Below are 26,539 nucleotides of genomic sequence, written 5' to 3'. Positions count from 1 at the left end.
CGCAACGCAGATTTTCTCTGCACAGAAACAGTGCGCAATTGCGCACGTGCGCAGCTTAGAGGGAACATTGGTGGGGACAGAGCATCTCTTTGGTAGATCCCGCACTTGATGGTCACTTGTGCTATTGGCTTGAAGTTGGCCTCTAGTGTTGTCCACCACATCCCCATTGAGTTCCTGATGAAGGAGATATCATCACCCCCACCCGAGATTGGGTACCAAACCCCAAGTGCAATAGAAGAAGGATCATTGAATGCGGGAGGAACTGACCTGAAAGACAGAATCATGGCAAAGCTTGAAACCTGGATCCTCCGTAGCCTCCTTATCCTCCAGTTAGGGATGGGTATTGATAAGATTTTCACGATTCCGATTCCATTTTCGATTCTGTTTAACGATTCGATTCTTTATCGATTCTCTTATCGATTCTTTTTAAAAAAGGAGAACACTAAGGTCGATTAGCTTAGAGCTTTGTTTTATATCTTCTCTTTGAACAAAATAGAAATTTAGGAGTAACATGGCCTTACAAACCCAGATCTTAAGAGATCTATCCTAGTGTTTCCTCCCTTAAATGAAGGAAACACTACGAATATGCAAAAGCATTTGCTCACAAAACACGCGATAACCTTAAATGAATGTCGTGTTTTTAATTCCGCTCCGGACTCGTGAATCTCAACCCAGCAGCAGCGGTAACGTTTGCACGTCCTCTCCCGTTAATGCGGCAGGTAAATAATCAACTAACAGTGCATATTATATTAGCGCGATCTGCTAGCTCCGGGACGTCGGGCTAGCGATTTTGCGAGCCCTGTACTTTGCAAGTATTGCAAGTTGCCCTGTTGTCATCCGTTCTCATAAAGTATGACCAAACTTTTGAGCGTTTGACCCGCTTAGGCGCCATGTTTCCTGCCAGGTAAATGACGCTCCGCAACGTGGTGACGTCATTCAGGGCGACTGGAATCGATAAGGGAATCGTTTGCAAAAATGGCAAACAATTCCAAGGAATTGAAACAGTGGGAACCGGTTCTCAACAAGAACCGGTTTTCGATACCCATCCCTACCTCCAGTTACCATGACTAAGTGAAGTACCCTCAGAAGATCTACTAGATCAGCGGTCCCCAACCTTTTTTGCGCCACGGACCGATTTATGCCCGACAATATTTTCACGGACCAGCCTTTAAGGTGTCGCGGATAAATACAACAAAATAAAACTAGTTCCGGTACCGAAAAAAATAAGATTTATTCATAACACACGTGAAAAGACCCAGGAAAACCGAGTTAACGATAAAAACGATAACAAAATAACGCCGAAAACCAATAAAAACCCTGAAAACCATACATTTCACACCTGAGCCTCAACTCTCGCGGCCTGGTACCAAACGACTCACGGACCGGTCCGGGGGTTGGGGACCGCTGTACTAGATGATGTGAATGCAGCACTACGGACGCCGCCACCATTACCGAGATTAACAAGCTGATCTACACCACGGCAGCAGTGATCAGATCAAGGTCAGGGATCAGAGCTGCAGAAAGGTGCAATAAAGAAGGTGCCTAAGAACTACAGCAAACTGTCCATACCTGAGGCCTTGAGAACTGCCAAGCAAAGACTCACAGCCTTGGCCAGCTGCTTGAAGAGGTACACCAGAGAGATAAAAGGCAGAAGAATAAACCAGCTGTTCTCCACAGACCCGGCCAAAATGTACTCTCAGTGGCAGGGGAACAATGTGAGAACGGCACCGCCAAGGCTGGAGATGGTGCAATACTGGAAGACCATATGGGAGAAGTACACAATCCATAACAGCAATGCTCAGTGGGGAAGGTAACAGTGGTCCCAGTGGTAATCGGAGCACTACATGCAGTGACTCCCAAGCTAGGCGAGTGGCTCCAGCAGATCCCAGGAACAACATCAGAGATCTCTGTCCAGAAGAGCGCAGAACTAGGAACAGCTAAGATACTGTGCAGGACCCTCAAGCTCTATATGAACCAGACCATTTAAGCATAGAAGCCCAGACCTCCCCTGCTATCTCCTCCAGCTTATCCGAGGCTTAGGGTCAGGGTTAACGACCCAGAGACCCTCTACTCACCCATCAGGTACTCTCTGTAGCTGCATAGTCTCTCTGTAGCATCATCATATCATCATCATAAGCAGCTGAGTCCACAATAAACTCTTGCATTTATCCCAGTTGTTTAAAAATGCTTTGAACGACTTTCCCAGCTGATCTGGATCAACACCAGCTTGCCTACAAAGCTCACAGATCAACTGAAGATACCATTTATGTTGCTCTCAACAAAGCCCTTACTTACCTACGCAAACACAACACGCACGTCAAGATATTCTTTGTGGACTACAGCTCAGCATTCAACCTCGTTCCAAATAACCTGGTGAACAAGCTTCTCACAACGGGACTCACCTCCACTATATGTCACTAAATATTACATTTTCTCATCAACTACCTCTAAAATGTAAAGCTGAGCCAACACTTTCTTCACTGGGGGATGTGGCATGTTATGCTTCTTCTGCTAAAACCAATATGTGATTATTGTAAAAATAAATAATTTTGTATACACATAATTGTTCTTAGAGGGGGGTTAATAATGTACAGTTTCATCAGCTTTTAAATAATGTAAAAATAATAATGTATACTTTATGGATCCCCGTGGGGAAATTACTCTCTCTGCATTTAACCCATTCACTCAGTGAAGCAGTGGGCAGCCACTAATCAGGTGCCTGGGGAGCAGTGTGTAGGGACGGTACCTTGCTCAGGGGTACCTCGGGGTAGCTGTTCAGTGGATTCGCACCCCCGACCTTCCGATCATGGGGCGACCATGCCACCTACTGAGCTATACCTGCCCCTAAAATGTTAATAGAATAATATTATTACATGATAATACAAATGTTATCAAATCTAAATTCTAATTCCAGTGAACATACTCAGCTTGAACCTGTTATGTAGGACAGAGAAAGAAAATTTAAAAAAAAAAATTCTGTCTTACATTATAGTAGGTAACTTTAATTTCTAATGTGAGCTCCATGATTAAAAATGATTACAATACATGTCATCTTTAAATCCAAATTCATCAGTGTCTCTGAGCCACTATGACCGGTTGAGGTTAGGGGATGAAGACAGGATAATTCTACCAACATACCAACTAACTATACCAATAAATATCTCGTTTGCAGGGCCACTGCCTACTTACAGCATTGTAGTATTTTATTTAGGTTCATTATTGCCACACGAAGAATAATATAAAAAATTAATGTAAGGACTTGTCGAGTTTCTATCTTTTTGTTTGCTGAGTGCCTTCCTGAGCCACCCCAGCCTCCTGGAGTTAGCTGTGTATCCTGCACCCCATGTGTATCCTGTGTCACTTAAGCCCAAGCATGAGCCTGTGCCACCTGAGTGGCTGGTGGACTAAGTCAGTGTGCCTGTTGTTGCTTGAGCGTGAGGGTACCATGCTGTCTGAGCCTGAGGGTATCCACATCTTTTGCTCTAACCAGCCCCAAACCACGTCACTGGAGGATCCTAGTCACTGTCATCGGCCCTCAGCCAAGAAATCTGAGGTGTCCTGTCATCTCCACCACCTCCAGCCTCCAGAGGAACCTCATCTAGTCTGCTGATGTGTGCCTTCAGGACAATCTTATCTCTAAGAGAGGAGAGGTCAGGAGAATAAACCAGCTGTTCTCCACTGAACCGTCCAAGGTGTACTCTCAGTGGCAGGGGAACAATATGAGAACAGCATCACCAAGGCTGGAGACGGTGCAATACTGGAAGAGCATATGGAAGAAGGATGCAACCCATAACAGCAGTGCTCAGTGGCTAGTGGATCTAAGAGCAGACCAACTTCATTGAACAGGCTCCAGTAACCATCAAAGTGGCAGACATCCAAGAAAGAGTCTCAAGCATGAGAAATTGAACAGCACCAGGCCCTGACATGATTCATGTACTCTATGAGCAGCTCAAATGAACCAGCTGCTAATGGATGAGACACACCCAGAATGGACTACGGAAGGATCCGCGGGGGGGGGGGGGGGGGGGGGGGGGCTGTCCCAAACAACTACTGGCCAGCAACCTGCCTCATACCACAACATGGAAGCTGCTTTCAGGAATCATAGTGGAATCAAAATGGCTCAGCACATGAGTGGGGGACATAAAGGAATCGGCAGGAACACCAGAGGGGCAAAATACAAGCACTTCTTTGAATGCTTTGAGGTGAAGGGGCCAGAGGCAGCCGTGGCTAAAACATCGGACGGCAGCAGCAGCCTAAGCTTCATGGTGCAGGAATATGAGGTGAGGCGCACACTGAGGGGATGGAACCCCAGGAAGGCCGCCGGTCCAGATGGGGTGACGGGAAGGGTCCTAAAAAATGTGCAGACCAGCTGGCTGAGGTCTTCACTAAGATCTTCATGCTTCATTGTCCCAGTCCTGCATCCCGCCGTGCCTAAAGTCGGCCACAATCGTCCCACTGCCTAAGCAGACAAACATTAGCAGCCTCTACAACTACCAAACAGTTGCTCTAACACCTAATGAAGTGTTTCGAGAAACTGGTCCGACGTCACATCATGTCCTGCCTGCCACCCACACTCGACCCGCTCCAGTTCGCATACAGAGCTAACAGATCAGCTGACGATGCCATTGTTACAACGCTCCACACCACCATCTCTCACCTGGAACAACAGGGGCGTTACGCCAAGCTGCTCTTTGCTGACTTTGTTGACTGCCTTCAATACGATGCTCCTGGACAGACTAATAGTAAAACTGCTGGATATCGGACTTCCTTCTACCACCTGCAGCTGGATCAGAGACTTCCTGTCAGACAGTGTACAGAGAGTTAGAGTGGGGCCTCATCTTTCCTCAGTGTTTTCTTAACACCGGCTCTACAAGGCTGTGTACTGAGTCCCCTACTGTACACTCTGTACACACATGACTGTGTCAGTACCCACTGGTGGGGCTCATCTCTGGGGGAGATGAGACGCCATACAGAGCTGAGGTTAAAAGGCTGACAGATTGGTGTGCAGTCAACAAGCTGGACCTCAATACCAACAAGACAAAAGAGCTGGTAGTCGACTTCAGAAGAAGGAAGTCTGAGCTGCAACCCGTCAGCATTAACAGGGAGTGTGCAGAAAGGGTGTCCAGTTACAAGTTCCTTGGTGTGCACATAGACACAGACCTCCAATGGAGCTCAAACACCTCGGCTGTTTTAAAGAAGGCCCAACAGCGTCTCCATGTTGTATTCTCTCTCAAGGTATCCTACAAATTACTTTCTCTGGGACTGCTTGACATCGCTTTTAGTCTGTATTTTTTCTGCAATGCGTCGGAATGATTCAGAGTCTACAGTGGAAATCGGCAACATGTCCTCGGTGATATAGCCAGTAAAGAGCTTCCTCAGTTCAGCAACACTAAGACCTGTTGCTCTTTAGTCTATTTTCACCTGTTTAGCAGGAGTGGGGCCATTTGAGGTTTGTCCAGTATAAGTGGATGTGGTAGCCGCAGTGGTCATGTCAGTGGGTTTCTCTGTGAATTTCACATTCCCGTGGCAGCGTGCTCGGTGCTTGCTCAGATTTGAAGTGGAATTTTTCACTGTAGAAAGAACTTTTCTTCCCACACTAATGTTTTTGTCACTTTTTACAGAATGAAACTCAAATTAATGTCAGCAATTCCAAGCTTTAAATGCTGCATGGTCGTACTCTCTCCCACACTCCATATTATCAGTTGTTGATATTACACACGTGTCTATTGCTACCACAGATGTCACATGCTCCTACGTCATTGTCATGAGACACTCTCACAAACAAAATCATGGTTTAATAATGCAGTAACGCAGCGTGCTTATGGGAAAGTAGTAATCTAATTACTTTTTTGCAATAGTAATCCCTTACTTTACTCGTTACTTGAAAAAAGTAATCAGATTACAGTAACACGTTACTTAACACGTTACTGCCCATCTCTGGTGCCAAGTATGGCCTGGAAGTCTTGAGGTCAAAATGGGAGACGCCCCCTAGGGTGGTCGAGACTGACAGAGATAAGATCCTGTGGGACTTTCAGATACACTTTGCGTAGAGAAATGGAGCAGAATAAAGTCAAAATTTCAAGAATAAACTTGAAATACTATTTTGAGGAAAATTCAAAATACTATTTTAAGACTAAAGTTGAAATGATATTTTAAGAATAAAGTTGAACGGTGGAGATTAAAGCTGTTGTTTCACATTAAACAACAGTGTAGATAAGTTGTTGAAGACATGGTGCATCTGCTCAGAAGTAAAAACCATGCAAACTTGGAAGAGTTGGCCGGATTTGAGCAAAATGAAATAGTTATCAATGGATTCAAGGATATCGATGGTTACACGCTTAAAGAGGGTATATGCTGCATCACAAGACACAATAAGGCAGCTGATCAAGTTGTTTCACTAACTCATCAACACCAAGCATTCTGTAAAGTTTGTAGGAGGCAGTTGGTTGACTTGAAACCAAAACTGTAATCTTGACATTTATTCTCAAAATTGTTTTTTTTTTAAACTTTTTTTCTCAAAATAGTATTTCAAGTTTAATCTTGAAATTTCAACTTTATTCTCAACATGAAAGAATTTTCTTTTTCTTGATGTGACCCTATATTCTATCACAACTTTCAGATTAGCATCTACAGTATGAAAATATCTGAATGTAAAATGTTTAATCAGCTGTTTTGCCAAGTCTCTGCATTCATTTTTCATATTTTAATCCTGCCGTAGATATCGACAGCTAACCATGTAACACAGTTCAAGCCTTTAATTCAACTGATTTTTTAAAATTGTATTTTAATATCATTTTTGAAAAATCAAGATGTATGGCTTGAACAGTTGTTTCATTCATAGATGTATGGTTCTCTGCAAACATATGCTTTATTGAATGCTGGACAATGCAGGACATTAAACCCTATTCAATGCATTTAAAATGAGCTCAGTCTTAAACATATGCAGCAGTTATATTAATCCATTTGAAACTCATGGGGAACATTTTTCTAATGAATACCTGTTTTTATTTTTAATATTTTTTTGCAATACTTTTGCAATTTTCCAATAATGCAGTTTCGTGTGTAGTGAGGTACATTCATTGTGTTTTGGTTTTGAGACATTTGTCATTTTGGGCTAATAGTAAATAATTTTTGGTGACTTCACAGCACCCTGGTTTATAATATATAGTATATAGAAGTACAATGCCTCTGTAATTTTTTAACCTATGTTATTTTTTATGGTAGGTTGTAAGTATTTCTGACATTATTTGCAGAATTAATCAATACAATGTAATTTCCATTTCATAATCATTCTTTTCCTTATGGAACTTTGTTTCCCCCGCACACAATCTCTGTGTAGGGGATCAGGGCGTCAGGAGATGTGTTGAGGATAAAGGTAAATAAGTCAATTAACTGTATTACAAGTACAACTGGAAAATCAAATACTATTGGGAAATCTTAGAATAGGGCCCTTTCAGGCAGGCTGTAACCTCGACTAATTATCATGGATGTTTTGTCGTCTTTGCTTTTTAGTTATTTAGTATTAAGTCAGCAAATATAATCAGGTAGATATAAACAAAAGTTAAAGAATGATGGCATGAATGATATTGATACTTAGTATCCACTCAGTATGCCATCAAACTGAAAATAGTGTTACTTCAAGTTTCAATGTGTATACAGTTGCTCTGCAATCCATCCATGCTTTTTTTGCCCCCCTCTGCTCTTTCTGGTCTTTAGCTTCCCGTATATGCACATGGAAGGACGGGGAGGTCCCAAGACATAGTGCTATTAAACCAAATATGAATTATTGCAGATGGAATATATATATATACACACATATATATATATATATGTATATATTTTTTTTTCTTAACTAACATGACTCAGAAATCCAGCTTTTGGAGAAATTCTGTCCACCCAAAGCTGTAATTTGGCAGGACAAAGATTTGGAATATATTGGTCAATGAATGAGAAACATAGGCTGTATATCTTTGCGGCAGATCCACTGGGGAAGGTTTCACAGGTGATCACTCTGCATGTATTTGCCAGCTGGTCACAACTGAGCAATCTGGCAGCAAATCAGAGAGGCTGAGAGAGACTCTATTTTTCCCTTCAGTGATCTTTATATCTATCTTGCTATGTGCTAGATCATTCCCATTGATCCCCTAATAATCAGGTCCATGTGCATGCCATAAAGTTGCCCAGTAGCCCCAACCTACATCCTGGAACAGCTCTTCATCCATTCCTGCTGTTTCTGATAGAATGGGTTTCAGAGTGACAGTAGTTTGAAAAACTGTAGATGATAAGAGTTAATGTCATTATATTGGTGTCAGCTTTTTGCTTCCTCCCTTGCTGGTGCTGATAGGTGAGGCTGGCCTAGTTTGTTTCAGTATAATGCAGTAGGGGGAAAAGCTGTATTATTACACCCTTGATAAGCGGAGGATGTGTTTGTTGACCTTAATCTTACTGGTCTTGTATGAGTGTTGTTTGTGTCATCTTTGTCCTTCACTGCTTTCCCTTGCATGTGTTCTGTGCAAGAAGAGTGAGACAGAAATAAAGATTGTGGAGACGTGTGTGGTGGTGGAGCTGGCGTGGAAAAAAACAACCATGCATCACAGTGGACAGGTCGTTTAAACAGTGCAATGCTGTGTCTGAGTGTTCCTGAAATTAGGGAGGCTAATAATTTCTCAGGACCATGCTTTATGTTAATGGGACAGGGTATGCTGTATAGTCCTGCTGAGGCATGATCTTTGTAGCTCTTCATTTTTCTTTAATGGAACTTTCCTGTTTGTATCAACAGCCACCTCTGATATTTTAACCACGCTGAATTAGAAGTACAGGATGTCCTTGGATTTTTTTTTTTTATCACAGACATAATCATGGACATCACTGTCACACAAACCTCACCAAAAACAAACACTATAATTTCATGACATTGTTCCATTATCAGGTGTAATTAGCAACATGGACTTCTGGTTCTTAGTTCATAATTTTTGTCACTCATTTTAGGTGTAATGGAATAAAAAATGAAAAATGCAAGCAATATCTACAAATTATGCCAGGTGACAGTAATAGCGAAGAGACGAAGCACGTTTTGGAATATGAGGAAAGCCAAAAACTGCGCTTCCTCCACTTCCGTACCATTGATTCATTAATGTTGAATCCTCTGGCAGCTGCTCTATTCCCATGTTGTTGCAGTATATTAATGACTAACCTCGTATTGTGGATGGATTATCTCAGTTGTTCTCCTGACTGAAGTTTGGTCCGTTTACAGCATCCTGCCATGCGATTGCATTTGTCTCTAACCATCAGGAACCCTCACGTTAACTTTTATCGAGTGGAAAAAAGTTAGCGTTTATCCTCCAGCTTCACTGTGTTTATGTTATGCTAACATAGCTGTGTCACTAGTGATCACGTAGCACATCATTATATACCAGCTAGCCCAACTTCAGTAACCCTACAAACGGCTCCTGACTAAGGCAGCAGCTTCATAGCTTACCAAAGTCGTACTCAAACATTTTTGACAGATTTTTGAGCGCCGTGTACCACATAAAATCGGTTCGAGGTCAGTAAGCACAACCAGAATTCATACATAAGGCGCACCGAATTATAAGGCGCACTATCGATTTTTGAGAAAATTAAAGGATTTTAAGTGCGCCTTATAGTGCGGAAAATACAGTATACCAAAGAAAAGACTGTATCGCGATATATAACATTACCGCACATGCTTCAAATTATACAGCGATATGGATTTTAGGCCATTTCGCCCAGCCCTACCTCCAAGCTATACAAAATGCAGCAGCCAAGCGAGTTTACATTGCTCCTGTTTTATATTCTTTACATTGGCTCCCAATAGATTTTAGAATTCATTTTAAAATTCTTGTTTTAACATACAAAGTTTTAACATACTAAATGGCCAGGCCCCAGACTATTTATCCCAGTTATCTTTTTATTTATCTTAAACTTTTATTTACATTTAACCTTTTGTATTGTTTATATTGTCTGTTTATTTTAGCCTTCGTGTACGGCGCTTTGTGACTGCTTGTCTATGAAAAGCGCTTAATGAATAAATGTTACTTACTTAACAACTTGTGACCGAAAACTGAAATGCTGAACATAACATTGTTGGACTCTGATGCTTACTGCATAAACTCTTATATTTTGTGAGAATATGATCTACCAGCCACATAGCAGACAGGTCTGGCCCAGATCTGGTGTCAAGCCGGCACTGCTGGCTGACTTCTAGCATAGTAAGTGGTATGTCTTCCAGATATGGGCCAGGCCTGGCATAGATGGCACTGTTTATGTGATGGCATGCCACATCTGGCCAATGTTCCCTCTAAGCTGCGCACGTGCGCAATTGCGCACTGCTGGCACGGTCTCTGCGCACAGAAAATCTGCGTTGCGCACAGAAAAATCTAACCTGAATTGAAAGTAAAATAAATATTTTAACAATTCTGTTTTGCAGTGTTAGTCAGTAAGTTACTGGCTGCTCCCGTATGGGATTAGAACGATGCCACCTTATCCCATAGTCCAGCCAATAATGCCATTCACATTCGTATATACGCAGTTAATCAACATCGTCGACAGGCTATGACAGCGTCCTTATGTGCCGACACCGGTGTTTTAGCTGGCAAAGCAGCGTGGCTGATGTGGAGTGAAGCCACATTAATGACAACGTGTACAACCATTGGAGATGTGAGCAGGACAGACGGAACAATTGACGGAAAAAGTGTGGACTTTATACCGGTTTTTGAATTGTGTTGATAGGCCACGTAAAACCAGAGTTGTGATTAAAAAAAATATGCAATGTTTGGTTTTCTTCCTGATTACATATTGTAATATTGTTTATATTTACTGCGGGAATAAACGGTAAAAACGGCGTTTTATAAGGAAAAAGGCTCGAAAGCCTGTGAGCAAAAAAAAAAACCTCCACCCCCCTCTCCCTTTCCTATTCGTCCAAAAAAGTACCATGTCGACCAATCAAAAAAATGATATGGCAACGTGGCATCTAGTTGTTAAGAAACGGGGGGAAGTTTTAGGAGTGACGGCGGTGCTTTGAGATGTGAGAGATTTGAGACGTTTAGCGCAAATCTTGTGTAGTTAGTGTGTAGTGTAGTTTTGTTGTGTGTGCCAGAACAATGAGGCGACTGCTGAATGTTACAGGTGTTACAGGAGTGATACATCTCCTGTGGTCAGGCCTGCAGGTATCAGGCTGTTGTTCTCCTTTATCTCATAGTGGACAGAAATTATTTTTTGGAGTGGCACAAATAATTTGTGTGGCATCAGATTTCATGCAGAACAGCTGATTGTTCTGTAAACATTTTGAAATGTTTATTTAAAAATAAAAACGCCTTGGCTGCATTTAAAATAAAAATAGCTGCAAAAAACTTTGTTGTTTGCCAAACTCAGTTACTTTTTTGAAGAAGTAACTATATAATTAATTGCCCAGCATTGGTCATTATATACTGTATTTTGCAGACAGAGAGTTACAGGACTCTCTCCCAGACCACAGACTCATACTCATAATACAAGTCAGAGCTTTATTAAAAGAAAAGAAAGTTGTGTTTTCAAAATTGGAGTTCAAGTTATTTTTACTTCCAATAGTGTTAACATACTACACAGGTCATGAACAAGACTTTTTTGACATTTTCATTGTAAGCGGGCTAAAGCAGTTAATTAAAAGTAGTCTAACATAAATATAAATGCTGTCATTTGATTATTTTAATAAACCATGTAACTTGGATGGATTAGATGCCGGCGTGACCACAGTGCACACGTCTGATGTCGCTCACAGTGGTCCAAGGGATCGCTCAGGGAGTTTGTGTGTTCGCTCAGACACGTGAAAAATTAGAGGGAACATTGCATCTGGCCTGATTGTGGTTTGGTTTATGTGGCCCAGGCCCATAGAAAACAGGTCTGGCCCTGGTCTGGCATCAAGCTGGCACTTCTGACTGACTGGTATCATGGCAGGGTGTATACCAATGATGGCACTATTTGTGTTCCTATTTTCCTATTTTAGTTAGAAGACCCAAATGCCATGTTGCAATACTATACTGCTATGGTAGCCAACGTTTCAAATTCAGGTTTGACAGGGTTGTGAGTGTACACTTTATCCAAAATCTAGTGAGGTTTCCCACCCAGTGCTTCCCACCGGGTGGCTGTAGCTCAGGAGGTAGAGCAAATCACCTACTTATTCCAAGGTTAGTGGTTCGATCCCTGGCTTCTCCAGTCTGCAGGTCAAGAGTGAGAATGTGTATGAATGTAGTTAGGAAGCACGCACTTTAAAGAAAACGTATGAGTGGGTCAATGTGGCACTTTGAGTAATCCGCGAGAGAAGGAAAGCGCTATATAAGAATCAGTCCATTCACTGTCTGAACAGAGTTTTGTCATGTTACTTTTGCACTATTATGTTGCGGCACATGTTGTTACTACATGGCTTGATTAAGGTACACATTAGGCTGACATCTGGGGCCAGAGCTGAAACTGTTCTGGGCCAGCAGCGTGTCTGCAACTGGCCCGTGGTTGCACACAACTTACACATGGCCCACATACTGCAAAGAATGACGGCCCTTTGGTGGCCCAGATCAGGTTTGCCAAAGGTAGTCCACACATGGGCCAGCACATGGCCAGTTGCAGACACACTGGTGGTCTTATGCTGGCCCATGTGTGATCCACCTCTGGCAAACCAGATCTGGGCCACCAAAGGGCCGTCATTCTTTGCGGTATGTGGGCCATGTGTAAGCACATTGTGTGGGCCAGATCCGGGCCATACCAATTTTGCTATGTGGGCACATTGAATGCTGGGCAAAAATGATACAGTCAGGGATACACACCAAGTGCAGAGACACGCCTGGTGGCAGTCAGGTGCTTAGCTGGCTTAAGGTAAGTGAGGTTCTTATGATTGGTGACTATGGTGAATGGATGTTCAGCCCCGTCTTCGAGATGACACCTCTCCTCTAAGGCTAGTTTTATAGCTATCAGTCCTCTGTCTCCTACATCATAATTATTTTCCACAGCAGACAGATGGTGTGAAAAGAGCGCACAGGGTTGTAGCTCAGCACGGGGTCCAGAGTATTGTGAAAGCACCGCTCCAACCCCAACATCAGGCACATCAGCCTCCACAACAAACGGTTTAGTGGTATCAGGATAAACCAAAACAGGAGCTGAGGTGAACAGGTGTTTGAACTTATTGAAAGCTGACTCAGGTTCAGGTGTCCAGTGAGAGTGTCTCTTGGTGGAGGTGAGTGTGGTGAGTGGAGCAGCTACCTGGCTGTAGTTTCGTATGAAATGGTGATTAAAATTGGTGAAGCCAAGAAAGCGTTGGAGCTGTTTGCAGGATGAGGGGATTGGCCATTTCTTGACAGCTAGAACCTTACCTGGGTAGGTCTTCACCTGCCCAACTAAAGTTACAGAAGCAGAGTGGAACTCACATTTTTCAGCCTATACATGAAGCCGGTATTCCATGAGACATTTCAGGACTACTCGGATATGTCAAGGTTGGCTGAAGGAGAACCCAAATGCTGGACTTTTAGAATGGAGAAAGTGTGTTTATTTACAGAGGAAACAGTGCCAACAATCCACAGTGAGTGCTCTCCCAATTCCCCGTGCCGTGATTCCTTTCCATGATGCGTGGTAGTGTTTCGTCGTCCTTGGCGCCTGTGTTCAACAGTGTACTGCTCCCTCCACACGTTTCCGTAATCACCATGGAAACAAGGGATGCCTCAATGCGTACCGTCCCATCCACCGGCCGACAAAACACATTAGCCATTCCAACAAGAGAGTAATTGAAAACACGACTATACGAGCTAAGCACTAACTCTATTTCTAGTTTAACAATCCCGCGCCAACTGCTGCTCCACTGCTCTCTTAAGTAGAGCTCCTTGATTAGGCAGATCGGAAAAGGGTGAGTGATTATCACAGCTGTGGCTGGCTCAAAGGCAGGGACTCTCCAGGCCTGGTGGGGCAGCAAAACTGACACAACAACACACACGGGGAAACGAGGAACCCGGAGCAGATCTGTTTTCCATTCATCCCTCTCCCTTATGTGGACCAGGTGATAGGCATTATGGAGGTCGACCCTCGTGAAAACGGTGGCGCCATGGAGGGGTTCGAAAGCGGAGCTGATTAATTGAAGTCGGTACTTGTTTTTAACTGTTATTTAATTTAGTCCCCTGTAGTCTACAGGGGTGAAGGGTCTTGTCTTTCTTAGCCACAAAAAAAAATCTAGCACCCACGGGGGAGAGGGACGGCCAGATGATTCCAGCGGCCAGTGACTCTGATATATTTTTCCATAGCCTCTGTTACAGGCTTAGAGATGTTGAACAGCAGACAAGAGCAAAGAGGCACCAGGGAGGAAATCAATAGCACAGTCATAAGGAATATGGGGTGGAAGTGATAGTGCTATGTGCTTACTAAATACTTCTTGCAGGTCGTGATATTCTTGAGGAACAGTCGTGAGATTAGGAAGAACTGGTTCGGTGATCTTAGTTTCAATGGGTTCAGATGGAAGAGCTGAGTTGAAGTAGTTAGCCAGGCAAAATAGACTCCAACTGGCAACCAGAGAATCAATATGGGGGTTATGTTTCTTTAGCCAGGGGAAACCTAGAATTAGGGGTGAGTCTAGAGATGTGAAGATTAACAGGGAGATGATTTCATGGTGGTTACCTGACGTGACGAGAGTTATGGGGCCAGTTTGGTAAGAAATAAGTGAAAACACTTGGTTATTTCGTGTGGTGACAGGAATGGGAGGATTGAGTGGTTCTAAAATGGTCTGGAAAACGTGAGCAGAGAATGGGCGAACACGAGTGAACATTTTAACAGAAAGGTCCCGCATTGACCCTGCGCACCGGAATACGGTTCAGGATCCAGGAACGCAGCGTCATGAAACACCGACCCTACCGGAACAGACAGAACCTGGAACGACGGCAGGGAAACTGTCGCAGTTGTCGGGGCCACATCTTTGGAGCATGAAGGGAGTGTACATGCGTGGGAGGTAAGCTAGCCTGAATAGCCTGAATGGACAAGAAGATGTCAGACTGGGTGTCACTGATGGCTTTGCACTGAACGCCTAAAGCCTGCAACTCCTATTCGTGACTCCCCAGGACTGCTACCTGCTTGGCGATTGCCGCCCGCACAGGGTCCGCTGAGTCCATCATGCACTTGGCCAGTTTATGCTTTCATAAGGGGCAAAGGCCTGTACCATAACATGGCTCAAGTGCTGGACTAGGTGCGGAGACTGTTAACTTTACGCAATCTTTGTGCCAAAGCACAAAGTATCAACTTGGCACGGGAACGTGACACAATGTTTAGGATGACACAAAATACAATTATGCTCAGCGTGAGATTCATGCCTAGGGACTCTAGCATGGAGGTCTAAGGGCAAGCACAAAGCATGGCTGGATACAAGAGTGGTTGCACTGAGGAGAGAGGACAAACAAGGGGTTAGCGTATTCCAGAACTCCTCCAGGTGTACATGGATTTAACAGAGGGGTATGGCTTATGTTGCAGGTGGAGTCAGAGGTGCACTGAGGGGAGAAGGTGAAGGTCCGAGTGAGATGAGTAGAGATATGACCTGAGTTCCAAGGCAGGGTGGCACCACTGTGTGCAGTGGTGGCAAGAGGGCAGGCAGGTGTAAGGTTGGAATCCTTCCCAGGAGATGGAGCATGAACAGTAGTGAGTGTAGTCAGTAGTGAGTATAGCTCGGTGTCCGAGTGGCGAGCTGACCAGAGAACTGTAACACGAGAAAACGAGGTAAATACAAAGGTTTGGGATAACAACATGAAGCGTGAAAGCCTGTTACTAACGTGGGTAAGTTGATGAACTGGTGGTGAAGAGACTGCAGCGGTGGACTGAAATATCCTTAGCAGATTGCTCCAGATTAGCTCTAGGTGAGGTGTTGACAGCTCCGTCCCAGGGCAGGGACAGGAGAACATGCACTCAGTGGAATATTCCAGCAGTCCGGATCTTTCCGCACTGTGATAAAGTGCTGCAAAGAGGAAAAATTTTGTTATGCCATATGGTATTCACTCACCCATACAACGTATATATAAGTGAGTGAATACTTTTGGCAGTATAATATATATATATATATATATATATATATATATATATATATAAGGCTAGACCCCCTATGCTAAGCAAGCCTACCGCAGACATGAGCGAGACAGATAAATATGAAGGCATGCCGGCTCGGACGTCGCCCGGATCAACAAGGTCCGCGTCAGGTGTTGAGGAACCAGGGCAACCTGACGACAAGTGGGCTACTGGAACAAGAAGGCATCGGTGGGCAAGAGACGAAAACAGGGCGTTGTTGGAATGCTACTACGCAAGTAACCCTGGCGGAAGGGGTTACATGAATAGGATGAGGGACCTATGGATTCTTCGATACCCAACATCCACAATGACGGCGAAACAACTAGTAGCTCAGTGTTCCAACATTCGAAAGAAAGGACTGCTCTCACAGCTAGAGATTGACGAGGTACAACATAAATGCTACGGCAAGGAGGAGTCAGGACGCCAGGTCAGGGGGGAGATATCATCTGCCCCAAGTGCGATAGGAGAAGGATCGTTGAGTGCGAGAGGAACTGACCTGAAAGATAGGATCATGGCCAAGCTTGAAACCTGGATCCCCCGTAGCCGGTTACCAAGATTACGTGAAGTACCCTCAGAAGGTCTGCTAGATGATGTTAATGCAGCACTACGGACAATACCTACGACCACGATTACCGACACTAACAAGCTGATCTACACTATGGCAGCAGTGATCAGTGAGATGCTTGGCTACAAGTTGAACAGCCACAAGGGGCAGTACCCTCCATGGAGAAGGAGGCTAGAGGGCAAGATCAAAGTAGCACGGAGGGAGGTTAGCGGAGTTGCAGAAAGGCGCGACAAAGAAGGTGCATAAGAAATACAGCAAGCTGTCCATATCTGAGGCCTTGGAAACTGCCAAGCAAAGACTCACAGCCTTGGCCAGCCGCTTGAGGAGGTACACCAGAGAGATAGAAGGCAGGAGAATAAACCAGCTGTTCTCCACAGAACCAGCAAAGGTGTACTCTCAGTGGCAAGGGAACAATAACAGAACAGCACCACCAAGGCTGGAGACGGAGCAATACTGGAAGAGCATATGGGAGAAGGACGCAACCCATAACGGCAATGCTCAGTGGCTAGTGTATCTGAGGGCAGACCATAGCGACCTCCCTGAACAGGGTCCAGTAACCATCACAGTGGCAGACATCCAAGAAAGGGTCTCCAGTATGAAGAGTTGGACAGCACCAGGGCCCGACATGGTTCACGCCTACTGGCTGAAGAAGCTGACTGCACTCCACGAGCGTCTGGCAGCACAAATGAACCAGCTGCTAGTTAACGAGAGACGCCCGGAATGGCTAACCGAAGGTCGGACGGTCCTGATCCCCAGGGACCCCAAGAAGGGACCGGTCCCATCCAACTACCGACCAATAACCTGCCTCAGTACTACATGGAAGCTCCTGTCAGGCATCATATCGGCTAAGATGAACAGGCACATGGGTCAATACATGAGCGGGGCACAGAAAGGGATTGGCAAGAATACCAGAGGCGCAAAACACCAGCTACTGGTAGACAGAACAGTCAGCCGAGACTGCAAGACCAGACTGACCAACCTGTGCACTGCCTGGATTGATTACAAGAAGGCCTATGACTCAATGCCCCACAGCTGGATACTGGAATGCCTAGAATTGTACAAGATCAACAGGACCCTAAGAGCCTTCATCAGGAACTCAATGGGGATGTGGCGTACAACACTAGAGGCCAACTCCAAGCCCATAGCACAAGTCACCATCAAGTGCGGGATCTACCAAGGAGATGCTCTGTCCCCACTGCTGTTCTGCATAGGCCTGAACCCCCTCAGTGAGATCATTAACAAGACTGGCTACGGATACCGACTACGAAACGGAGCGGTTGTCAGCCACCTCCTGTATATGGATGACATCAAGCTGTATGCCAAGAGTGAACGAGACATCGATTCACTGATACACACTACCAGGCTATACAGCAATGACATTGGGATGTCATTCGGGCTGGAGAAGTGTAGTCGGATGGTAACAAAGAGAGGGAAGGTAGTCAGAACTGAGGGGATTGAACTACCAGAAGGCAACATTGCAGACATAGAGGACAGTTACAAGTACCTGGGGATCCCGCAGGCAAATGGGAACCATGAAGAGGCCGCTAGGAAAGCTGCAACCACCAAGTACCTGCAGAGGGTCAGGCAAGTCCTGAGGAGTCAGCTGAACGGTAAGAACAAGATCCGGGCTATCAACACCTACGCCCTGCCCGTGATCAGGTACCCTGCTGGGGTAATAGGCTGGCCAAAGGAGGAGATAGAAGCCACTGACATAAAGACAAGAAAGCTCCTGACCATGCATGGAGGGTTTCACCCCAAGTCCAGCACCCTGAGGCTGTATGCTAAGCGGAAGGAAGGGGGCCGGGGACTGGTGAGTGTCAGCACCACAGTCCAGGATGAGACAAGAAACATCCACGAATACATCACGAAGGTGGCCCCAACTGACAGTGTGCTCAGTGAATACCTCAGGCAGCAGAAACCCAAGAAAGAGGAGGAAGGCGAGCAACCATCATGGAAGGACAGGCCCCTGCACGGTATGTACCACCGGCAGATAGAGGAAGTGGCTGATATCCAGAAATCCTACCAGTAGCTGGACAAAGCTGGACTGAAAGACAGCACAGAGGCACTAATCATGGCAGCACAAGAACAATATCAGGAAGAAGGAACACGAGAAGCTGGAGAAATACCAAGGGCTCAGAGAAGAGCTCGAGAGGATGTGGAGGGTGAAGGTAACGGTGGTCCCCGTGGTAATCGGAGCACTAGGTGCGGTGACTCCCAAGCTAGGCGAGTGGCTCCAGCAGATCCCGGGAAGAACATCGGAGATCTCTGTCAAGAAGAGCGCAGTCCTGGGAACAGCTAAGATACTGCGCAGGACCCTCAAGCTCCCAGGCCTCTGGTAGAGGACCCGAGCTTGAAGGATAAACCGCCCGCAGGGGCGAGATGGGTGTTCATATATATATATATATATATATTTATATGAGTATGTGAGTATCAACTTGCTAATGGTGGTAAAAGTGACTCATAAATTTAAAGGTGAATGGGTTTCTTAGAATCTCGACAATCAGTCTCTTATTTTACCCTGTCTATGTTTCTTCTGTCACGTCTGTCTTTCTTGCCTTCCTGCCATTCTTTTATTTACATTCTGCCTCACTATAAACACACCCTGCCTTTTGCTGTTGTGTTTTTACCATTCCAACTCAACCCTCTACCTTTTTTTACGGCCTTTGTCAATATTTACAACAGGCTGTTCACTTCTATATTTACATTTGCTTCCACATTCTCTTGCCCTGACATCACTCTTTTACCTCTCTTTTAATTTTGCTATCTCTCTCAGCACCTCTACTCTCTCAGCACCTCTAAAACACCCACCCCTCCAACACCTCCACCCCATTTCCTCTTTATCTCTTTCACTCACTCTCTCGCTCTCTCACTCTGGGATGCTCTGGCACCTAGATCACAGATCATTGCTGCCGCCTTCACTGAAAGGCAAATATCAATGAAGGGTCCACACTAAGATGGACAATGGTAAACAGCAGAAAGGATTTTTTTTCTTTAAATTGTAATTTAATGGACACAAAATCTTCGAGGAAAGGAAACTGAAACAAGATCAAGAGGACCACACATGACCAAATCTCTCTGCAAACTGGACAAGATCAAGAGGCAGGGAACAGTTCTCTTTCTCTCTGTGACTTTGAAATTCCTTTCCGAGAGAAAAAGCAGAGATGAAGGGATAGTCAGAGAGATGGGCAGTGACTAAAGTGTAGCACATGAGGAGCAGGTGCTGAGTTGGAAAAGGGCTGCACAAGCTAATCTGCAAGTTGCGTTCAGAAGAGGCTGCAAAAGATATTCATCTGCATTTTGTCACTCACTTGGATGAGTAACGAAACGTTTCTCCCACTGAAAACGCTACGTCCAGATCAACAGAATCAACTTTTGAAGATTCATCTGCATTCGTTTGAGTCCTTATTGGCTGCATTTGAGGATTAAAACTGTTTCTCTGTGACTGTTTTTCTAAGGTCAACCAATTGCATCTCTCAGATGTGTTTTGAAATATCTGAGAGTGAGGTATCGTCTTTTATTTTTTTAAATTTTCTCAGTCATGACAGTTTTGCTGTCTAGAGCCGTGTTTCAGTTTATGTCTACGTGAACTGTTTGGAGTCATGTGCCCCACTGACCTGTTACCTTCGCGGGGTCCCATTAAAAGGTTTTCATCCCAAGCCTCTGGACTAATTGCTCTCTATAAGAGTGCCTGGATAGGATGGCTCATTCTGGGATGTATTGCTGGATCTTCCAAACACAGTTCATCCCCATCAGGGAGGTTAGAGAACTCCAGGAGCGCCACCAGACCTCGGGTGGAAAAAGACTTGATTGCTTACCCTGAGGAGCTACACTTAGAGGTGGCAAGGCACCACTCCACTTCACCCGTCTCCATATATAGATCTCCACTATTGCTAAAGGGTGGTCACAGTGAGTATTAAAAAACAGCACAACAATAGCATTCAAAGAACAGGGAATTCAATTTCAAATTTATTAGTAAAAATGTAAAACTCTAGTATGAACGGCTGCCATCACTTAGCAGTATAGTGAATAGTTCTTGTTCTCCTTCATGTTATCATGGAGATTCAGGTTTCCAGCCTACATGAAAAAAACTTCCTCAAGCCTCACAATTAAAAATGTGTAAACACAATTCAAACATCTATAACAAGCTACACATTAGGTTGTTGCTTAGTTACTTAGTTTAGTTTTGCACAAATGTTATAAATAAATCTCTATCAACAAATACATACAAAGGTCATGTACATCATACAGAATATACTGTTAGGTCCAAGACTTCAGGATCCCCTGTCACAGAAGTCAGACATCACAGAAAACACTGCCAAATGCAAAACAAAGAAAGAGATAGACAAAGTATGGGCTCAAATTGTGGTCATAATTTTTTGTATTTGTAAATCAGGATTTGTATGTGTAAAAAGAATATCTATCTATCTATGCTATCGGATATTTACATAGAGATCCTCCAGCTTCAAACTGTATTACCCTTCAAGGACCTGCAGTTCAAAAAAGCGTCCCTCCGACAGCCAAACCCATCTGTTCTCTGATTGGATAGTTAAATTTGTGATTGACATGACATTGGCCAATCAGATGAAAGGAAGAAAAACAGGGTCAAAATTCGTACTTGTAACTTGAAACTTGAGTGCAGAGTTTCGCACGTATTTTTGGCTAAGTCCACACACAAATCTTTTTTACGCACACACAAATTCTTTTTACACATACAAATCTTTTTTACACACACACAAATTATTTTTACATATACAAGTCCTGATTTACAAGTACAAAATATTTATGACCACAATTTGAGCCCATAACAAAGGTGTTTACACTTTATCATCATCGCTATTTTTCTGAGCAATATGTGATTTAGGAATTTGTCTTCAATAAGTAAAAGTACTTGTTTTCCTCCTGTAGAATACCATGGTCAAATCACATTGTATAATTAACATCAGCATGAGCAGTGCTTTTTTGTGCTGAGGCATTTTTTTTACTGTCATCAAACTGGTCTCCCAGTCAGGAGTCGAAAAGAGTTGTTTTTTTCTCTTCTTGTCCCTGATGTGTCTCCCTGTTCTTTTTGGCGCATATGCAGCCTGACAGGAGCTTCCATGTGGTACTGAGGCGGGTTACTGACTGGTAGTTGGATGGGACCGGTCCCTTCTGGGGGTCCTTGGGAATCAGAACTATCCAGCCTTCAGTTAGCCATTCTGGGTGTCTCTCATTGACTAGCAGCTGGTTCATTTGTGCTGCCAGACGCTCGTGGAGTGCAGTCACATTCTTCAGCTAGTAGACATGAACCATGTCAGGGCCTGATGCTGTCCAATTCTTGGACAATTGGATGTCTGCCACTGAGCATTGCCTTCGCTAGTCTGTTTAATGATCACAGTAAGTCTGAATCAGACCACACTGTCTTAGATTTAATCTAGTATGACTAAAGCACAACAGATGGACAAGCAAATACTGTACTTTCAAATAGACTATGAAATTCAAGCCGAGATGATGAAATTGTGGTTCACTAAGCCAAAGCGCAAGTTCAGTACACGCTACACAATTAAACTACCAGCCTGACATGACAGTGTTTTTATGTACAAATGCACATAAAGCAAGCATATAGCAATGTAGCTCATCTTCACCACCTTCTACAACTTAATAAATGCTCTAAGTGTTTTCTTCAGTCTGTTTGAACCCCAAAATATCATGTCAGTAAAGAAAGCCACTCTCTGCTGGGATTAAGACAAAGGGCCAGTTAAACCAGGGAAAGATGCAGTTTCTGACACCATCCCAGATTGTGTATGCAGGATATCTGGAGACACATGGAGATGTCTGTGAAGGTTCTCAGTCATCCAGGTCATTGTAGTCTAAGGAGTTTGAAAGAAAAGCGTCTGGACTTCTTTAAGTTGCTTGAAGACGTTTCACCTCTCATCTGAGAAGCTTCTTCAGTTCTAGGTGGAGAGTCCCAGATTTAAGCCTTGTGAGAGTGTCCCCCCAAGAGGGTCAATGGACCCCATAATGATCCTCTACCTAATCACACGAGCCAAGGTGTGAAAGCCGGTGTGGGTCACACTCAGCCAGGGTTTCGGGTGAGCTCATTGTGAAACCTGGCCCCACCTTATCATGTGATGTCCTCAGGTCAGATGGCCCAGGATGTGAGTGGGCGTTAAGGCGTCTGGGAAGGATCTGAAAACTGGATTATAGATGGCAGACAGTTGGTGTCATAAACCACCGCCTCTGTTCAAAGATGGTCGCTCACAGTGGACATAGATGGCTTCTTTCACTCCTCTTTCAAACCAGCCACATAGAGATCTATAACATTTCCCATGTTTACATAGCATTAGCATTTTAATATGTACAAAGGTTCACATATACTTCATACCAGAACCAAGAAAAGTCAACATAGAACTTGAACATGTTGAGGTTGCAGTTCAGCCATTTGATTCATGTTACAGCAGCTCATGAGTGAATGAACACGGTGCAATAAAAGTACTTTTAGAAGTACATTTTCCCAAACACTTACATTTAGTTACATCTATTTAAATTTACTTGAAGGGTTAGGGGTTGCCACCTCAGCATTCAGTCAACTTCCACAGAGTCTTGCTGATGACCTGCTAATTTTCTTAAGGTGTGTTGCAGCAGGGACACATTTAAAGGTTTCAGGACACCGGCTCTCGAGGACTGGACTTTGACACCCCTGCTCTACTGCTTCTGTTATGTCTAGTTCTTAGTTCTTGTTTTATTATGTTAGTTTCCTTTCTTGTCCACCCTGTCACAGTCTCATCTGTGTGTCTTGTCTCTGTGTTTTGTTTCCTTTTCTTCTCCCTAGTCATGTCTCCATTCCCGTCTGGTCTCTCTGTTTTGTCTAGTCCTGGTCCCTGTGTTTAATCCTTTCTGTTCCTGTGATCATTTCTCTGTGTTTCATCCCTTTATCACCAAAAAGTTGACAACTTTTTGGAGATTTACTTTCCTGGATGATTGAGAATGCATCAAGACATCCCTTTATCAGTCATGTTTTCATGTCTGTTTTTCAAAAGTGGGACGTAACAAAGCACAAATACTTTGTTGCTGTACTTAAGTAGAATTTTCAGGTATCTGTACTTTACTTGAGTAGTTATTTTTCTGACTTTACACTTTTACTCTCTAAATTTTTAAACAAATATCTGTATTTTCTACTCCTTACATTTTCAAAATAGGCTTGTTACTTTTGGTTTGACACATTTGAGGGGAGTTATTATTTAATGTCACTGTGGGCCTTCAAACATCAAACAGCCTAAACAGTAACACATGAGAAACAGTCCTATTGGTTATTCAATCACCAGGGATGTCATGTGGAAAGAGGCAAAACCATGTGCCACAGTCAGGGATTTGGGTTTTTTGGGGGTGTTTTTTTGGCACAACATTGTAGTTGAGGATCTTCAGCATCTAGCTAGCCCCACAAAAGAGGAGCAAGCATAAAGTGAGTAACGTTTTTTAAGTGTCAGGTCATTTTAAATGCAGCATTTCTATCAGCTTAACAAACATCAACAAACACACAAACTGAGTTTGTTGCACAGTGTGTTGCAGCTAAAGGTCTATGGGCTCAAATTGTGGTCATAAATATTTTGTACTTGTAAATCAAATGCGTATTTGTGTACTGAGCTTTGTAACCTTGTAAACCAAAATATATGAAAATTTTATGTTTGTGCATTTACAGATGAATATTTGTGTGTGTGTAAAAAAGATTTGTGTTTGTAAAAAATATTTACACGAGTTACAAATTTTTTTGTTAAGATCTACTTACAAAGCAAAAAACTACATGTAAAACTCTGCGCTCAGGTTCCCTGGCTGCGTGTGGATTTCAACTTACACGTACAAATTTTGACCTGATTTTTCTTCCTTTCAGCTGATTGGTCAATGTCATGTCAATGACAAATTTAACAATCCAATCAGAGAACAGATGGGTTTGGCTGTTGGAGGGGTGCGTTACTGATAGCACAGTAGGTTAATTGTGTTATTTAAAGGTTGCATGAAAGTAACCTGCAGGTTAGTGCAGGATAAACCGGTTAGTTTGCTGTGCTGTACGATCTACTGTACAATATAAAGCGCCTTGAGGCGACTGCTGTTGTGATTTGGCGCTATATAAACAAAATTGAATTGAATTGAATTGCTGTGATGGATTTAAAATAAAGTGCTGTGTTGGACTGGTGCACAGTAGCTGTGGAGCTCATGGTCAGAGTTCACTTACGTCAGGTATACCAGATCCTTCATTCCAACTCCATACTGTCTAGTACAAAGACAGCAGTCTTTACAAGCATACTAACAGTATCCTGTCAATGCAGAGTATGGAAACCTTCCAGGGCAAGTCATGAAACCTCAGAGCCAGATCACAGCCTGTACATTAAAAAAATCTACTGGAGCTCTCGATAGAAATTATTGTGACTTGTGATCCTTTTCCACACACTGAGCCACTGCAACCAATTTTAGGATTCCACCATATGCTGAATCTTATTTTAATCCCATTCCCTACTAATTTTTTCCTTATTTTTCTCTGATCATCAGTGTTGGAAAGGTTACTTTTAAAATGTATTCCACTACAGATTACAGATTACATGCCCCAAAATTTTGTAATGTATTCCGTTACGTTACTCAATGAGAGTAATGTATTCTGGATGCTTTGGATTACTTAATATATTATCATGCTTTTACAACTACATGAATATACTATTGCTGTGTGATTTATTACTATTACTGAAGGCTACTCTCCATACCAATACCAACTAGATGTTTAAATCTTAATATAAATGAGTAACAGTAGGTGGACATTAGGTAAGGCTGCACTTTTTGCAGCGATCTCGTATAGAAAACTATTCGGCGCGTATATAAAACAGGTCCGCGGCTCCGAACCATAGTAAAGGGACCTCTGGCTAATACGTCGGGTTCGTGTCGGGCTCGTAGCCTAAAACTAGCTTTACTTTGTTGTCTGGGTCAACTTTGCTAGTGAGAGACAGAGAGAGGCGTTGAAAGGCTGCTCCAAAGGAACTTATTGTTTCTGAAGAAAACACAAACACAGTGTACAGCCTTCATATTAAATCATTTTTTGAATATTAATTTTTAAAAACATTTCTTCAAGTCATTATGCGAACCGCAAGTAGAGGTGACATGGGCCACGAGACACAGGCATTTGAGCCTCTTAATGCGTGTTTTGTTTGGGTTTCCACCGGCGTGGAATTACCAAAAATAGAGAGAGCATAGCCGAACATATGAAACAGGAAAATACCGCCGTGTAATCCATTTATTTCAACAAAGTAACTGTATTCTGAATACCACCTTTTTAAACGGTAACTGTAACGGAATACAGTTACTCATATTTTGTATTTTAAATACGTAACGGCGGTACATGTATTCCGTTACTGCCCAACACTGCTGATCATGTTGTACTTAACTGATTCAAGCTCAGTACATTTGTCAGAATTAAATTTTATGCTGAAAAAAATTTGGTTTTCCATCTACTAATATTACAAGGTTTAGTTAACGTTTCACAAAAATAGCTGGTAGAAATGTCCTCCAAAGAGCTACTTACTTACGTTCAGTACATTTCAGAGTCTAAAATATTTCACTTTTACTTGAGTAAAGAAGTTGAATCAGTACTTAAACTTTTACTGGAGTATTTTTAACACTAGTACTTGTACTTCTACTTGAGTACAAAATGTCTGTACTTTTACCACCTCTGCTATTTTTCACCAGTACGTGTGTCAAGTTCACGTATCTAAGTCTGGTCTCATGTGTACAACTTCCTCTTTTATTTTGATAGTCCTCTGTCTTTGCTTGACTCTTCCTGACCCCAATGGAATTAGCATAACCTATGATCCTTTAAAAAAACTGGTAGTAAAAGCAGCCCAAGCACAGAACCTGTGGGCACTCTTTGTACATTAGTAAGCA

General features: G+C 43.3%; 1 protein-coding gene across 1 annotated transcript in view; it reads left to right on the top strand.

Annotated features, from left to right (window-relative positions):
- The window catches only part of nrxn3a (neurexin 3a), a 212,322-nt gene that overhangs the window by 155,283 nt on the left and 30,500 nt on the right, over window positions 1–26,539 (top strand).

This window comes from Pelmatolapia mariae, linkage group LG16_19, assembly GCF_036321145.2.
Source record: "Pelmatolapia mariae isolate MD_Pm_ZW linkage group LG16_19, Pm_UMD_F_2, whole genome shotgun sequence".
In the NCBI taxonomy this organism is placed as follows: Eukaryota; Metazoa; Chordata; class Actinopteri; order Cichliformes; family Cichlidae; genus Pelmatolapia; species Pelmatolapia mariae.
Note: the sequence above shows the minus strand (reverse complement) of the source record. Positions and strands in the feature narration are given on the sequence as shown.